Below are 16,571 nucleotides of genomic sequence, written 5' to 3' on the forward strand. Positions count from 1 at the left end.
AGAAATGAACCACTCTGGTGCGGGATTTTGATAGTAGAGGATGTTGTGCATAATGGAGCCATAGGGTATATGGAAAATATCTTTGCCTTCCATTCAATTTTGCTGTGAACCTGAAACTGCTCTTAAAAATGTTTTTTTTTTTTTTTTAAAGTCCCTCTTTGGAAAAACAACAACACATAACCAGCTCCTTCTCATTCTGAGGACCAGGGATAAAATACTGTTCCCTGGAACTGATCTGACCAGCAGGGGATGGAAGATGGAAGGGTGGGAGGATTACCTGCATGTCCTCCCTGAACCTGCCCTATTCTCTCTTACACGGTGGATACAGCCACCCCATCTGACCTCAGTAGTGACATGGAACACCTGATGGCATGGGCTCAGACCTGGTGGTTACATTTCTGGGTGGAAGGATGGATGGATGGATGGATGGATGGATGGATGGATGATGATGGGTGGGTGGGTGGGTAGATGGATGAGACAATGAGTAGATGAGTTGATGGATGGATGAATGGATGGATGAGTAGATGGAAGGATAGGTGGAGATGGATGGGTGGGTGGATGGGTGGGTGGGTGGATGTGTAAATCTTTATCATGTGTGCTACTACTAAGCAGATCTCCCTCACCCAGTACTTGAGCTGTCAATTTTTCCCCTAAATGTGGTAATTTTCATTTTTCTCTGCTATCCATTTATCGTAATGATCGGGGTCAGTATTTCAGCCCGTTGCGGTCCTTTTAGATGATTCTAACAGTTCAGTTCACAGCAGACATTTGTTGAAACCCTGGTGAAAGGAAAGAGGCAGACTTTAGGGTCCAACTGACCTTGATTCCATCCCTAGTTGTACCATTTATCAGCTGTGTGTACCTAAGGCAAGTTGCTTGCCTTCCCTGAGCTTTATAATTCAAGCTGTAAGAATAGACTGCTGAGATGAATAAAAACAGTTGTATATAGAGAAAGTTATTTGTAAAGCAGATAATAGTGGCACCTACCACAGAGGGCTGCTGTAGGGATTAAAGACGAATCATCCCTTTGTAAAGTACTTAACACAATGCCTGGAACAGAGCGAGGGCTCTGTCGAGTTAAGCTAGGCTAGAATTATCTCTTACTATTATTTTCCCCACTGCCTATCTGCCCTACGCAGCAAACTGTGGCAGGGAAATGGAACCTGTCATGGAAATGACATCAGGCCTTAGGACACTTGCCAAGTCCCAGCTAGGGGCTTAGCTCTGTGCCTTTCTGGCTACACAGCAACCACCATGATTCGCATTGTCCCACAAGACCCCCCCATCCGGTGGGAGGGACACAGGTGTAGAGGAGCTGGGATGTCCCTCTGAGGCATGGTCCTGATGGAGATCCCTGAGGCCATGTTTACCCCAAGGAAAAGGCTTCCAATGTGTTCTCCAGAGTGGCATCTGCCAAAATGCCCCAGGAGGCTCCTGAGGTGGAAAGCAAAAGGATGGGTCTCAGCTTCCATCTGTTTTACCTACCAGGATTCCGTGTAAGATTTTAGTATTTTGTTGCTTTTACCTTCACATATATTTTTAATTGAGGAACACTGTACAAACAATAGAGTGTACCGACCTTAAGGGTGCAGCGGCACATGCACCCATGTCACCACCACCCACCCCACATCAAGACACAGATGCTCACTCAAGCTCCCTGTGTGTCTGGCTTCTTTCACCCCATATGATGCCTGTGAGATGCACCCATGAGGCGTGTTTTTGCTTGCTGTGTAATACTGCGTTGTGTGAATCTGCTGCGATGCATTGCTTCTTTCCCCGGATGTGTTTGGTGTTTCCAGTTGGGGCTAGTTATGACTAAGGTTGCTACAACATTCTCATATGTAACTTTGCAGCACACAACACTCATTTCTGTTTGGCATAAACCTGGGAGTGGGATGGGGATTAGCAGATCCAGCCAAACGGTCTTCCGAAGTGATTGTGCCAACTCATGCCCCCACCAGGAGGGTACGAGGGTTCTCTTACCCCGCTTCCTTGCCTATGCACGCTGTCATCTGTTCCTTCAGGTGTAGCTGTGCTGGTGGGGGCAGAGTGGCATCCCATTGTGACTTCATTTGCCTTTCCCTGATGACTAAGGATGTCAAGCACATCTTCATATGACTGACTGAGATTTGGGGTTTTGAAAGGACCCTAGGCTTTAAAGAAAATTTTGAAAGTCCATTGTCATGCACTTCCAGGAGGAGGGGTTAGTGTCCATCCAGCTATGCCATGGCCCTCCTCAGACAGGTCCTTGTTCTGGGGGCCCAGGAGGCACTGGGGAGGCAGGATGGGTTGGGGAGAGCCAGAGAAGGAGGGAGGACGGCATGCGCTCTGGACTGGGTCCCAGAGCCTCAGGAAGGGCCAGCCGTCAGGAGAGTCACATCCTGACACAAAACAGAGTAACACCCTGTGGTTCGATGAGGTGTGGAGCACCACAGTGGCCACACTGGGTGAGGCTGGCTGGGAAACCTTCCACTGCTGCCCAGACTGACACTTAAGCAATGCACGTATCCTAGGGTTTCACAAGAAGAGCAGGGGACAGTGAGCCACACCCAGCTGCCGTTTTCACTGAGGACTGTGAAGGGTTGGAGGGAAGGGCTGGTGGTCAGAGCTGGATGGCAGGCAGGAGGCAGGGAGGGGCTGGGAAGAGGCCAGACTGGGAATCGGGGCTCTACTTCCATCATAGCCACTTCTCAAGCAAGGCTCCTCACCTCCCAGTCGGTCCCTATCAGCATGTGGGACAAAGAGCTTGGAAGCTGGGAGCCTTGGCCTCTCCTGGGCTGCTTCTGGACACCGAGTGGGGCTGGAGTAGGAGGTCCCCCGGAGCTCCTCAGCAGCCCCAATACTGATGAGTCACCACACCCCATCCATCACCTCCATCTACTGCAATCGATCCAGAGACTAGATGTCCGGGGTGACAGTGGCCAGAGCAGCTCTCAGAGGAGCCTGGCTGGCTGTGTGGGAGGGCGGGCAGCGGCCTGTCGGGCCGTTCTCACCCCGCTTACTGGTGAGAACCCCCCACTCTGCCCTCCTCCACACAGAAGTGAAGAATCTGGTCCCACTAACAAAGATCCAAGCCTCTACATGGGCTGAGCAGAGAAGGAGTCCCCAATAGGTAAGATCACAATGAGAATGTCTTTTCTGGCAGGCCACTTAGGGAGTCCCAGGGTAGGAGGATGGCCAGACCCCAGGAAAGACTGGCTGCTGTCTCCAGAGCTTTCCTCTAGAGAAGGAAAAATTGGGGGTTTTGATCAATAAAAAGTGCTGATCCCTACACAGAGTTCTTTCAGGAGGCATCCCAGCCCTCTAAGGGATCTAGGGCCCCCCACTGGTTGGTACCAGCCTTCCTACAGGCTCTAGAGAGAGACAGCACACAGCCTGGCTGGGAAAACTCACCATCCAACATCTGCCCATCCTCTTTTGTGTTTTCTGCCATCACCTTCCAGCAATCAGGTTCTCCCTCCCCAAGCCTGGGCCCTTGGGTGTCACACCCAGTGCCCAAAGCTTTTGGCCCTATGGCACAACACATGCAGCTCCCAAGCAAGACATTCACCTGCCTGCTTTAGAATTACAAATCACTGGGACACCTGGGTGGCTCAGTGGTTGAGCGCCTGCCTTCAGCTCAGGGCATGATCCCGGGGTCCTGGGATCGAGTCCCGCATCAGGCTTCTGCATGGAGCCTGCTTCTCCCTCTGCCTATGTCTCTGCTCTCTCTCTTAAATAAAATCTTTTTAAAAAATAAATCTTCACCTCAGTCTCAGAAGGTGGGCAGTATTATTATCACCATCCCAAGACACAGAGAAGTGAAGAGATGAAGAGAGCTGCTCAAGTCATGGAGTTAGCACTTAGGGGTAGGGAGGAGCCTGGCTTCAGAAGCTGTGTCTCTAACCACTGTACCCTCTGCCCACTGCCTGAAACCATAGAGACTCTAAGGAGTAGAGCTATGTCCTGACCACAGGGCTGGAAGAGAGCCAGGAGAGGGGCCACACCAGCCTCACTCATAGAGGGGTGGAGAGACCCTGGGCCTGAAACAAGTTTCAGTATGCCCATGAAATAGCAAGTGCCCCAGGCAGGGGACAACTGAGCGTGTGGGAACCTCGTTTGGTATCAGATAGAGTCATCCGAGACAGGTGGGGCTCCCGGGGGGGGAAAGGTTTCCTGGAAAAGATGGTATCAAAGATGACTTCGTAAAACGGAAGTGATCTGGAAAAGCCTGTTGAAAACCCAGCACCCAGAGAGGACGTCCATGTAAAGGTTTGCAGCAGGAATCAACTAGACTGGGCCAGGCCCCTTGGGCTGCAGGAAGGGAAGCTGTGTGCCCCAGGATTCTCACGGCCAGCTGGGGAGGTAAGCAGGAGGCAGGTCTTCCTGGCCCCATTTAGCTGATGATTAACCAGAGGCTCAGGAAGCTAAATGTCTTGCCCAAAGTCACACAGGTGGTGAGGAGTAGACTCATAACTTGGATTCAGGCCTTTTGACTCCAAGCCAAGTGCTCTTTGCAATGTAGCGAACTTCTTATTAAAAAGAACCAAAATGCCACCACGGCTCACAGTTTCGCAATGATTTATAACTTGCAAAACACACTGAACACACACAGCCCCGTGTGAGGTAGAGCTCCGGAGTCTTGAAGCTTAGCCCAGACCACCCCCTCTCCCCACCCAGAACACTGGTGGGCGGTCCCCCTTTTGGAGCTATGCAGGCCTGGGTGCAGCCACCAAATCTGTCTCTCATTGGCTTGGTGCTTGAGGCCAGGGCTGTAATATGGAGACAATAACGCCTACTTCGAGGGCCACAGGGAGGGGCGAGTAGGGCACAACCGAGGAGCCTGTGCACAGGACACACCATCTCCATACCACCCTCACCCAGCCCCACACGCCCACCTAAATGCTCAGCCCCTGTCCCCATCAGACGTCCTCCGGCACCCCTTCCGGGGAGGACCTGGAGTCCAGGTGTCCCCATTTCTCTTAAGATTGTTTTCCCCTGAGGGAAAAACAGATGAACCAAATCCTCTCTCTGAGGCATCCCATGGTGCTGCTCCTAGAACTTGCCAGAACTAAACTGCCCCGCTCCTCCTCCCCTCCCTAGATGTGTCTAGGTCTTGAAGTCTTCCAGAATTCTTGAGTCTTCTGCACCCCCTTGGGTTTTAAAGCTCGTTGCCAACCCGCCCCCACACACCCCATCTGAGAATCAGAGCCCCTACTGAGTGGAGGGGATTTGCACCTGCCACCTTGGCAAGGCCCAGAGAAAAGCCATTAAGTTTCATTACATTTTAACATAAGCGTTTTCACATCTAAATCCCCTCTCATTTCAATAACTCCAGACTGTGCTGTGATTACTCTCGATATGTATTTGGTTTGGGAGATTTTCTACAGGGAGAAGCCCTGATGTGGGGTCCTGGGATGATGGAGGGCCCCTTGCCCAGGATAGACAGCCAGCTAGGCCATCAACACTCACCACTTCCAGGGAGACAGCCCCTCAGCGCCCTGCCTTTGTTTTAGGATTTCTACTCTTTCTGATTCCCTTGGGACACCCTCCCCCCCAGCCTCTCATGCTAATGTGTCCTTGTGGGGGTGATGCTGTCCAGGGCTGAAGGCCCATTGACTCCAGAATCACCTCTGGCCACCTCCTAGGTGCCTTGCGAGTGTGAGCCAAATCTACTTCCTGCTTAGTCGGGGCAGGACCATGGGTGCCCTGAAGCTGAAGCAGCTCTGCCCCCATGGGGCTCGAAATGTGAATCCCAGCAAGGTGGTCACGACCTCGAGGACACTTGGGAAAAGCCACTTGTCTCTTGTGCCTCAGTCTTCTTACCTGTAAAGCAGTCTGCCTGTTTCCCACGATTGTACCAAAGACATGAGAACACAGGTGAAAGCCCTTTGTAAAGCCCGAACTTCTATGTGATTATAAAGAATCACCATGGTGCAATGACCTTTCAGAATCATCTCCCACCAAGGAGCCTCCAAAGCCCTGCCTCAATACCTCCAAGGACAGGGACCTCACTTCCTTCCAGGGAAGCCCAAGCTTTCTGCCTGCAGTGCTGACCTTCAAGATATTTCTCAGGAGTCTGTGACTGGATGACAAATGGCATTAGGATAAGAAATAGGTTCTCCATGAACTCGGCCACTCCTGTGTTTTTATATTGCCTGTTCTTATTTTCTTAGCCATGTTCCTTTTGAAAAATGCTCGGCTTGTCCCAGTGAAATAAAGTGGAAGAATGACTTGGCCCTATGGACAGTGATTGATGTGTGGGAAGAAGTTTAGGAGAGCAGGGCCACATACTGGGTGATGGGGGGGTTGCTTTGAGGACTGCCTCCACCCCTGTACGCCCCCCTCCCTGACCCCTGACACTGAGCCATAGCCTGTGGAGAGGGGCACCAAGGAGGGCAAGAGCCTATAAAAACTGGAGGCATAACCCCTCATAGGTCATCCTCAAACAATCCAGGGGAAGCCCTGGCCTTTTGCTAGGGTGGGTGAGGGTCTCCTTGGGCACCATGGAGACTAGGAGGGAGTGATGGCCCCCCCCTAAGCAGGCAGCAGGGGGCTCAGAGGACAAGCTGTTTCTGAGACCTGGGGCAGCGTGCATGTTGCAGTGGGGGAGGGCTGGTGAAATCACTTACACCCCAGACCATGCCCTGTGGGGGGAGGCAGATAAATGGCTTCCCCAGGCCCCCAGCCCTACTTGGGGCTGGATACCCCTACCCCTCGCTCATCAGGCCCCTGCCTGGATCCCCATCAGGGATCCCCATCAGAGAGATAGTCCCTCCCCCTCCAGGAATGTGCGTGAAATCCTGTAACTCTCCCCAGCTGGGCCTGACCTTGGAGGGGGCTCTGAAACAAACCCAGTGGCAGGGGGAGAGCTTCTGGGAAAGTCAGCCTCTTCTATGATCCTTTTTTCTCCTAACAACTCAAAGTGTGAAGAGCCAATGGGAGGGGCTGGGAGGCCTGGAGACACCGGGGAGAGCATTCCAGATGGCCAGAACACCTTGTGCAAAATAGTGTCATAGCCTCTCACACTGCGTGCACGCATACACACACATGCTGGGAGACCCTGACCCCTTGTCCCAGAGCTCACGCAGGTCTAGACAAGTTGGGCTTTATGGATCACAACCAGCAAAGGACTAGGAAAAGCTGAAGGGAAGGCTGAGAGACCAACAGGAAGGATTAGGGCAGGGGCCCCAGCCCTGGCTGCCTGGGATTTGCCCAAGGAGCAGTCATGTCCCTGACCTGCTAGAAACTATGCTTACTAAGCACTGACTAAGCACAGGCACCATGCTAATACCCGAACACGCCTCACCTCATTTACACCTGACAACAACCCTGCTGTTAGTCCCATCTTACAGATGAGGACACTGAGGCTCAGAGGGTTTGAGTGAGTTGCTGGGGATTACACAGCTACCTAAGTGGTAAACTCAAGACTGAGCTGGCCTGTCCTCCTCTGCAGATGACCCTGGAACCAGAGGCAGCAGGGGACATGAAAACCCCCCAGGCAGGGCCCTCAAGGGGGCCGGTCAGAGCACTGCACTGAGGATCGGGATGGCTGAGTTCCTGTCTCCTTTCCATCACCAGTGAGCTGTGTGGCCCTGAGCATTTTACTAAGCTTCTCTGAGCCTCCACCTACCCATCTGACCAACAGGCAAAGGGGTGCAGGCATCAAGTGAGATAATTTAGGTAAAAGCACATGTATGATATAAGTGATATCATGACAACGTGGCCCCAGGTGGACCCTGGCCCACACTTCAGCGAGAGATGCCAAACTTTCGGGGACCAGCATCATCACCATTATTAGCAGCAGCATCACCACCATCGATTTACACTTAATGAATAGTAGTGACGAAAAGAGTGGCCATTTATTACACATGCTATGTGCCAGTCGCTGTGCTAGGCCCCTTCCGGAATCTACATCTGCCCAAGCCAAATGGAACAGAAGTCAGGGGCTAGGGAGACAGGAGGACCGGCTGCACACCTGGAGCCTTCAATCTCCATCCAGGAGGTCTGAACAGGTGACTGCAAAGGGACCCCTACTTGAGTCTGGAGCCTAAGCAAATTCTGTGGCCAAAGAGAAAAGGCTGTTGACACTAACGCTGATTTCTAAGAGAAGAGACGGGCTCGAAGCACAACCCAGTCCAGAGCTTTGACCCCCAGCACCCGCCCAGGGCCACCCCAGGCTGTGGACTAGAGACTCAGGCCCCCTAGCTCTCCAGCCCAAGGGAAGAAGAAGGCAGAGGCCTTGCTGGAGAAGAACTCCTTGCTGAGGAGCAGGTGTGACACACTCCATGCGAAGAATCTGGAAATGGGGAAGATAATGGACGAGTTTGAGGGGATCGAGTATCAGGGGATGGAGGAGGCTCAGAAACAGAAGGAACTAGCAAAAGCTGAGATCCAGAAGATTCTAAAGGAAAAAGACCAGTTGGCTACAGACCTGAGCTCCATGGAAAAGTCTTTCTCTGACCTCTTCAAGCGGTTTGAGAAACAGAAGGAAGTGATCGAGGGGTATCACACGAATGAAGAATCTCTGAAGAAGTGTGTCGAAGATTACATAGTGAGGATTGAGAAGGAGGGCCAGCGGTACCAGGCCCTGAAGGCCCACGCAGAAGAGATGCTCAAGCTGGCCAGCGAGGAGATCGCCCAGGTGCGTGGAAGGTCCAAGCAGAGGCCCTGGCCTTCCAGGCCAGCCTGAGGAAGGAGCAGGTGCGCATCCAGTCACTGGAGAAGACAGTAAAGCAGAAGACTAAGGAAAATGAAGAATTAACCCCAATCTGTGATAACCTCATTTCCAAGATGGAGAAGATCTGACCTGAAGCCCCACCCTGAGGCCGAGCCACCCTAGCCTGGTCGCTGCAGGGTGGCCGCATCAGTTCAGGCCTCTGGGTGGGTTCCCTCACCACCTTGGCTCAGGGGAAGGTGCCCCCCCACCTCACCCCCCAACGTAGGGAAGAGAGGGTTATGTCCACTCCTGGGCAAAGGGAGAGGAGATTTCTACAACCTCCAAGTGTGATCGTACAGCAGCCACCCAGCCTGGAGACCTGGGCAGACGGAACTGAGGAAAGAGAGACAGATGCAGGGGCTGCAGCGAGCTGGAATGCACAGTCAGGCACGCGTGGGAAGGGAGGTGGGGCCCCCGCAGGAGTTCCCTGGGGGGCCTCGGACCTTAGTCTTGATGCTGAGGCCACAGGGCTACGGGGCCGCCACTGCTGGTTTCCAGAAGCCTTGCTGCCCTTCCCTGTCCCCAGCCACGGCCCCAGGGGTGCCCTGGCCTCTATGGTCAGAAGGTCCCTATCAGGGGTGCCTGAGTGGCTCAGCGGTTGAGTGTCTGCCTTCGGCTCAGGCTGTGATCCCGGGTCCTGGGATTGAGTCCCACATCGGGCTCCCTGCAGGGATCCTGCTTCTCCTCTGCCTGTGTCTCTGCCTCTCTCCGTGTGTCTCTCATGAATAAATAAATACAACCTTAAAAAAAAAAAAAAAGAATGTCCCTATCACCTGCAGATCAGGACCTGCATTCTCACAGTTGAGCTTCTGTAAAATGACAAGATTAAAACAGGTCTTGGGAGCCCTGCCTCCATCTGGCACTTAGAGATGCGGGGTACCCACGAGACTGCTGGGCTGCCTTCAGACCCCCCAAGAGAGGCGAGCGGTCCAGAGGGCCCCCACTCAAGCTCTCGCCACCTGCCTCTGGCCAGCAGGAAGGAGCCACACTCCTGCACACCTGGGCTGGCCAAATGGCCAGGTGGACACTGGCCCACTGGGTGGGCCCCCTTGGCAATGTAATCAGCCTCTCCCCCACCCAGCCTCTTCTACCTCTGGGCATTGGGGCCACATTCAGACACCCCACCCCTCTGAGCTCCTCAGGTCCCCCAGAACCACCTGTTCCATCTGCATCACTGTAGGCAAGCAGAGGGCAGACCAACCCAGGACAGCTTGGTGAGCAGAAGGGCCACGTGCTGCCCCAAGGGGCTCTGAAAGAGGCAGCTACAGGGGAGCTCTGGTCAGTCCAGCCCCTGAGAAACCAGTGTCTCTGTCCCCAGGCAGGGGTAGCAGGACAGAGGGTGTCACATTACCTACAGATAAAAGCTAAACCTCTGAGTGAGGTGGGCCTCCTCCCCTGCCCCAGACTCCTGCCCTGTCCGTCTCCCCTTGCATCACATTTCCTGGCCACATCCCAAACTTGCAATTTTTCTCATATAGCCCACATTTCACCTGTGGTCATTGCAACACTCCTCACCTCGCCTCCAATGTTCTCCTCTTCTTCTCCCGGTAAACTCCTATTAACCTTTCAAAACCCTGCTCCAAAGGCTCCTCCTGTGTGAAGCCATGAACTCCCAGAGCTATTCTCTTCTGCATACCTCTCCTGGATCTCTTACAGTCTTCTTTTGAAGAATCACAAAATAGGGGGCTTATTTCCCCCCACGAGCCAGGGCCAAGACCCCCAGCACCCATCACAGTGCCTGACACATATTTGGTGCTCAGGACATATTTATTGAACTAAAGGAGGGGTGATGGGTAGAGCAAGTGAGCATGACACGAAGCCACTGAGTGAGGGATGGGGGTTCAGGACCACTGGGGGCTGGTTGAGGGTCAGGGTGGTAGGGAGAAGCAGACTGAGATTATCAAACATTGGGTGAAACCCAAGCTCCTCACACTTCCCATCATGGGGCCTTACTGCAACAGGCAGATCTGTTTTGTTTTTAAGATTTTATTTACTTGAGAGAGAGCGAGCATGAGCTGGAGTGGGAGGGGCAGAGGGAGAGGGAGAAGAAGACTCCCAGCTGAGCAGGGAGTCCGATGCAGGACTTGATCCCAGGACCCCGAGATCATGACCTAAGCTGAAGGCAGATGCTTAACCGACTAAGCCACCAGGGGCCCTGGGCAGACCTGGTTTGAGGAAGAGCCAGGAAGCCCCTGACCGTCCCTGGCCTGCAGCCCCCCTAGACTACAACCTAGGTCTGTCTTTATCTCCCAACTGGGGATTTTGCATTCTCAGTCCAAGGGCAGGAAAACCAGGTGTGTTGTCACCATGTGACAGGTGAGAACACGGAGGCTTAGAGGTGTCACTGGCGTGGTCCCAGGAACAGGCAGGAGGCAGTTGGTCTCTGGGGCCTGAGCCAAGGCAGGTGCAAGCTCTGTCTGGAGGGTGGCTCCTGTGTCACAGACAGACCGGGCCCTGCTCCTAGAAGGAAAAGAGGGACTGCAGAAGTCGACCTTGTCCAATTCCAGTGGCGGCGTTTCTGGCAGTGGGACTCGGGACCACCGACTTGGCCTCTCTGAGCTTTCTCAGTAGGATAAGCCCAACAGAACCAGCCTCAGCCCTGTGCCCGGGTAGGCTCACAGGAGATGCTCTCCAGAGGCCTGACCCCCTCCCTCACAGAGGGATCCCCGGCTCTCCCGGGCCCTCCACTCAAGCCCCAGCCAGGCCCGGCTGCCTGTAGGTGACCAGTCCTGCCCGAAAGCCCATGCAGCTGGGGCTGGGGTGGGGGTGCACATTTGTCCTGGTGTAATTAGAGAATGTCTGAGGGTTCAGTGCCAGGGCTCCAGCTGGGGCCAGCGCTGGGCCCCCCACCTCACAGCTGTCAAGGGGAGGCTCAGACACAAAGCAACCCAGGGCGAGGAGGTCGGCAGGGATGTGTCTGGGCAGGCGACGCAGCTTCCTGCCATATGAGGGGCCAGAATTACTTAGACCCGCAGCCTCATTGGAGAGTGTCACACGGACGCAGTCCCTGCAGCCCGCTCTGCACTGCCTGGCCGGGTGACCTTGGGCAAAGTACTTAACCTCTCTCTGGGCCTCCTTTTTCTCACTGGGAGTAACATCATCTAATTTTGCGGGCTTGACATGAGGATCAAACAAACCCCGGGTCAGCACAGGTGCCTGACACAGACGTCAATCAGGCCAATTGCTCTTCCTAGCCTTTCCCTGGCCCCATGTCTCATCGTCCCTCCGCTAGTGTTTCTCTCCACCAGGGTGGGGACCCTCCAGAGGAATCAGGCAGGGCCCCAGGACTCTTGGGACCTGGCACTCATATTTTGGCCCTTTGTCCTCATGCCCACACTGGTGCGTGCACAGGGTCACTTGCCGCATGTTGTCGTCTGCACCGTAAGCATGACATAAGGCCCCTTACAAGGGCATGCGTGTGTGTATCCTGGGGACTCTTGCAGCTTGCTCTCCTGCTCCAGTGGCCCCAGGGCCCCCGGGGGGAAGTCACCGAGAAGCAGGGAGTCGAGGCAGGGCTGCCCCAAACCGTCTCCCCTTCCTGCCCAGGTCCACCGCGGGGCTGCCCCCCAGCCCTGGGATCAGCTGGCTCCAGGAGGAGAGAAACCCGAACTCTGAGCCAGACGGGGTTTGTGGGCTTGTGCTACTTTTTTCACACTCCCATCGCGCACCCAGCCAGCCGTCTGGAAGACCAGCCTGCCTCAGCTGCACGGAGAGGAAACGGGCACCTAGGTTTGCCTGGTGGCCCCCCACGAACAAAATTCCCGAGTCCAGGGGAGGGGGTTGAGGCTTCTGCACCCACCGAGGGAAAGCAGAGGGTCTCTCAGAAGACTTTTAAGAAGGGCTGTGGCCTGATGAGGTTTTTAGAAAGATCACTGGGGCTCAAGCGTGGAGAAGAGCTAAGAGAGGACAAGACCGGAGGCAAGGAGGCTGGTGAGGCTGTCGCAGCCGCTCAGGGGACGCTGGTGGCTTGGACCAGGGTAGTGGCTCTGCAGCCGGGGAGGAGCGGCCATACGGAGAGCTGTCCAGGAGGCAGAAGGAAGAGGAATGGGACCCAGCAGAGTTGAGAGGCAGGGCCTGGGCCTTGTGCCTCCCTGTCACCCAGCACCAGACCAGCGCCTGGAACACAGCAGAGGAGCGATATTCGCTTGCAAAACCAGGGGAGAAGCAGGGTAGGAAGACCGCAGGGGCCGAAAACAGGAAGCCTTGAGGATAAAGAAGAAAGTCCAGGAAGGGGGTTGTGGTGGCTGCTAAGATGCTACCATTTGCAGAAAAGCGGGCAAGGTTTGTGTAACTGGCTGCGGTTATCCCGGCCCTGGGAGTCTGCGACAGTTGAGAAGGGACAGTGCTGGTGGAGAGTCAAGGGACGGGGAGGGGTCTGGGGCTCCGGAGTCCCCAGGACACACACACACACACACACAGACACTGCCCTCCCAGCGGGGCCTCGGCCCACCAGCTGGGGATGGACAGATGCTGGGGATGGACAGACACCCGGCCAGGGAGGGGCTGCAGCCTCGCTGGGAGCCACGGCTGGTACTGAGGCCTCCCCCAGACACAGCCTGCGTCAGGGCACTGGGATGGAGCAGAGAGAGAGGCAGGTGCTTGTCAATCCCGCTTCGGGAAAATTGGCTCCATGATGTTTATGGCAAACTGCAATTTAGCGCCTCCATTCAGGTGCTCTTGTGTTTAATTATACATAATACGGTGCGGGGAGGAGAGAGGGGAGGAAGTATATAGGATTTTCTCACCAGTCCCTTCCTCCTCGCGCATTGGAAGGGTCAGAGGTGAGACATGGAGCCTAGCAGAGGGATGGAAAGGAGAGGCCCGGTGTGGCCGTGGTCTCCTCGACCTGGGACAGCGGGGCCGCCCAGAAAGCAATATGTACCCCCCAGTTCCCTGCCTCAGGCTCCTTTCCAGCAGCCTCATGGCATCCTTCTCTTCAGGGACAGCCAGTGGCTCAGGCTCGGGCTGAGAAATTGGTCAATGAACTGTCACAAGCCCCCAGGACCCTTTCTGGAGCCCAGAGAGAGTCAATGATTTGCCCCCCGACCCCCACCCCAGAGCAGGCTGCCTGTACCCCAGCACCACTTCTCCCTCCAGGGGCTAATGCTCCTAGGGAGCAACGGCCACGGGCCTCCAGACAGAGGGGGTGCTTAGACGGCGGCCCTCCAGGCCTTTCAGCTTCCACACTGGACAGACTTGGTTTGCCACCCACCCAGGGTCCCCGTGCAATCTGCGTCTCCACCTTCCCTCCCATCCTACCTCCCTCCCTCTCCAGAGCTGGGAGGGCAAAGCACCAATTAGTTCATTTGCTTGTTTAATTGGGTAGGGAGGGGAAGAAAATTAAACTCCTCAACAGGAATCCTCCCTGCAGGGCCAGAGATAGAATGAGGGGGTGGGGACCCCCATCTCTGAGCACCCCTCCGCCTGCCCTGGTTCCCCCACCCCCACCCCCACCTCCATGCCCCAGATCCCCAGATCAGAGCAGAGTCTGGGATTGAGGGCCCCGGGGAGGCGGAGTAGGAGGTCTACCCCAGCCTAACTGGGACATCCCCTCACCCACCCCCCCAGAACCAGCATGATGGGGGAGGGGAGCCGGTACAGGGGCTGCCTCAGGGTCTGACTCTCCTGCTTCAGGCCCACCTCTCTGATTCCAAGAGTCCTCTCTCTCTTCCTCCCTCTCATCTTCTCTCTCTCTCTCTCTCTCCCTTCATCTCTGGGCTCCAGAAAAGCCCCTCCACCAGAGGGGCCCAGGAGAAGTGGCCAGGTTCCTAGCGGGCACCGCGGCCCTGGTCCTCATCCTTGGTGTGGCTCTTGCTGTCCTCTTCCTGCATCGCCGGCAGCAGGAGCGCCAGCTGGAGGTGGAGGGTGGCGGGTGAGTGCCAGCAAGCCTGCTCCTCTGCCCACCCAGACCCCCCCCCTCCCAGCCCCGGGGCCCCCCTCCCCCCAGAAGCAGATGTACCATTGGAGTCCACGGTTCGGAGGCCAGGAAACCATGCACACAGGTCCAAGGTCACCCCCGCGGCTGACAAAGGGTGAGGCCCGAAGTCCTTGAGGAATGAAATAGCCACATTTTAGGCAAAGACAGGCTCAGTAATAGTGCCATGCAGGCTAGTTTGGAGACTGACACCAAAGATAACTCAGTAATACTAATCTGACCTTTTTTTTTTAAACATCTTGATATTTTGTGCATCCTGGATTGTTGCATTAATTTTGGTTTTAAATATATTGTATTAAAATATTATTTATTGTGATGACTGAGATTTCTGATGTCCCCCTAAGCTGTGCCCTTGTGGGCCTCGGTCCCCTCACCCTGGTCCTAGCCATGTGCATCCTCCGGATTTCCCAGGGTCCTCTGAGCCAGGACACCTGAGCTACAAGGGGTTCCCGTCCCCAGGCTGGAGGGAGGGACAGACTCGGCAGGGCGCAGAGACACCCAGCAGGACAGGAGGGGCACTCTCGGCCTCCACCCACCTGTGCTGAGTGACCAAACCCCAAGCTCTGACCCCTCAGGAGGCTACCCAGAGCACGAGAGGCCAACCATGTTAGTGGGACTCAGTCGGGGGCCAGCAGCTGGCAGGTGGCCCGACTGGAGCAGAACCCCCCGTGTGAGCCTCATTCTGTTCTCACAGGACTGCCTTGCCCACCTCCCAGGAGCCGGAGCCTCCTCCCGACAGGCAGAGCCACCAGTGCGCCTGAGGACATCCAGGTGGGCCTGAGTCCCTGGAATGAGGGGGTGGGCAGGAAAGATGGGTGATGGCCCCAGGGAGGAGCCCGTCCCGAAGGCAGAGTCCCCCCACGTACACGGGCCCCTGAACAGTTCCCAAAAGGCCAGGCCTGGGCTGGAGCCCGTGGCCCAGGCTTCCCCTGCCCCCACGCTGAGAAATGACAAACTAGGACACCCCCCCCCGCCCCCCACGTATCCAGGGCCCACACGGGAAGCTCTTCCTCCACCTCTCAGCCTCTCCATGCATCCATTCATTAAAAGAAAATCATCAAATGCCCCACAGATACCTGACCCTGTCCTGGTCACTTGCACCTCCCAGCCAGCCTCCAGCGTGGCGAATGCTAGGATGGGAACCAGACTGGGGATCCAGGAGGGCTTCCTGGAGGAGGCCCTGGGGAGTAGTCCGTGTAGCTGCTCGTCTCCTCTTTCAGGTTCTCCACCTGGAGCCAGGGAAGCAGCTGCTGCAGCAGGAGCAGGAAGTGGAGCAGCTGCCCCTGCAGCCCCCCTACTACGATCTGGGCACTTCCCCCTCCTACCGCCCCTCGGTAAGGACTGCTCAACCCCAACCCCCAGACAAGGCGCCCCCAACCCAGCTCCACCCAGCCTGGCCACGAGCCCAGCTGCCCGGATGGAAGGAGGACACGGGAAGCCCAGGAGACAGGGCAGGCAGGGCACAGATTGGGGCCCACCAGGGAGGGGAGGGGTGGCCCTTCACTGTCGCACCACAGCAGGTCCCCTGGGCAAAGCAGGGCTTGGACGCTGTCCGACCAGGGAGAGGGTGTGGTCCCGATGCCCTGCTCTCTCCCCACCAAGCCTGCATTTCAGCTCTGGGTCCTGCCAACGACCACCCCAAAGCCGGCAGCAGCCCCTCCTCCTGGCCCCAGTCCCAGGTGCTCGGAGGGCCAGCGTCCCCTTGAACAGCTGCCACCTCTGTCCACAGCTTCTGCCTTTTAGCAGACATGGGGGCTGGGGGGCGCTGCATGGTGCCAGCACAGAGACCCGGGCCAGACCACCTGGGCCCCAAGATAACACATTCTCTCCTGGCACTGGTGGGAGAGCCAGGCCTTTGTCTTCACAGAACACAGCCATCCTCCCTCTCAGCTGGACGTGCCAAAGTGAGCCGATCTTGAGATGCCAAATCCTGCACCT

At 55.8% G+C, this 16,571-nt stretch overlaps 2 long non-coding RNA genes across 2 annotated transcripts; one reads left to right on the forward strand and one right to left on the reverse strand.

The window, feature by feature from the left end:
* Window positions 1–466: 466 nt before the first annotated feature.
* Window positions 467–14,747, reverse strand: LOC125755088 (uncharacterized). Its single transcript, XR_007410632.1, has 2 exons — window positions 14,658–14,747; window positions 467–779 (listed from the first exon to the last, which is right to left on the reverse strand). It is a non-coding gene; the product is annotated as an uncharacterized LOC125755088 (long non-coding RNA).
* Window positions 14,426–16,459, forward strand: LOC118354834 (uncharacterized). The gene is made up of 3 exons (XR_004816120.2): window positions 14,426–14,570; window positions 15,328–15,404; window positions 15,854–16,459. It is a non-coding gene; the product is annotated as an uncharacterized LOC118354834 (long non-coding RNA).
* The last annotated feature ends 112 nt before the right edge of the window (window positions 16,460–16,571 follow it).

Source organism: Canis lupus, chromosome 5 (genome assembly GCF_003254725.2).
Source record: "Canis lupus dingo isolate Sandy chromosome 5, ASM325472v2, whole genome shotgun sequence".
Taxonomy (NCBI): domain Eukaryota; kingdom Metazoa; phylum Chordata; class Mammalia; order Carnivora; family Canidae; genus Canis; species Canis lupus.